Raw genomic sequence first — 1,267 nt, forward strand, 5'->3', positions numbered from 1 at the left:
TCAAGGCTGCCAGCTAGCAGGTGCCTTGCAAGCCTGTTTTCAGCCTGAGGCCCTGTCAGGGGTACTTCTGCAACAGCCCTGAGATGCCCAAGCTCTCCTGGGGTATCCTGTATTCCACAAGGAATGCCTCCACACTCCAACTTGAGTCCCCACAGCCCCCACTCACACAGTCAAACCAGGTTTCCTCACTGCATCAACCCCAGGTTTGCCATGGCAGAGTCTCAGATGTCTTGTTCCACAAAGCCATTTATTCATGGTGCAGTAACACAGGGCGAGCTGCTACATCCGATCAGGACTCCAAACATAGGACAGCTGGGCTCATGTCATTTGTCCCACCATTATCTCTTTTCCCCTCACTTTTCCCAACCTTTTTTTCCCCTACCTTTCCTACCATTATTTCCCCTCATGTTTCCTGCTCTTTCCTCCCCTCATATTCCCCGCCAGTTTTACCCTCACATTTCCTGCCAAGTTTTCCTCTCCCATTTCCCACCCTTTTTTCCCCTCATGTTTCCCATTTTTTACCTCACATTTCCAGACCCTTTTCCCTCATGTTTAACGCCCTTTTTCCCTTACATTTCCCACTGTTTTCTCTCCTCCTGGTCCAGCCCTCTTCTCCCATCATATTTACTGCCCACAAGTCTCGCTTTTCCTCTGGATGCATCCACTCAGGCTGGGTGTCTCTGGGCCCATCCCCCTCACTGTCATCACAGGCCTTGCTCTCCTTTGTCATCCATAAGGTTTGGCAGCTCAGGGCTCTCGCTTTCTTTCATTGCTGGTTTTAGTCAATTGTTCATAACTCAACCTGTGACCTTTCACTTTTTAGCCTGCAGTTCTCCTCTCCAGCCTGCTGCAGGGGAAAGGGGAGGGGGAGTGCGAGAAGGGAGCAGTGCATGATTTGGAGTGTTTCAGTGGGAGCACCATAGTGGGGGAACTGGGGTGTCACAAAGGGCCCCCTGTGACCCGCCACCTGCCCCTAGCAACAGCTGGAAGGGTTTGTTGACGTGGAACCAGCGCCCAGCCTGCAGTGTCCGGCAGGACAGCGACGGGACAGGACGGGAGCACACAGCTGGCGAGAAGCCCGCTGGTTTTAGCTCACGTCTTGCCCTGCAGCAGGGAGTAAGGTATTAAACCAAACCTTCCCCCTTGCCTGTACTCATCTCATTTCTCTATTCAGTAGAATGGAGAAGAGACCTCCAAGACGGCCCAGGGTGGCCTGGGCAGAGAATGTGGCTCCCCCGGAGGGCACACGTGCACCGCAGACCCCCCG

This window comes from Corvus brachyrhynchos, unplaced genomic scaffold (genome assembly GCF_000691975.1).
Source record: "Corvus brachyrhynchos isolate BGI_N302 unplaced genomic scaffold, ASM69197v1 scaffold892, whole genome shotgun sequence".
NCBI classification, from domain to species: domain Eukaryota; kingdom Metazoa; phylum Chordata; class Aves; order Passeriformes; family Corvidae; genus Corvus; species Corvus brachyrhynchos.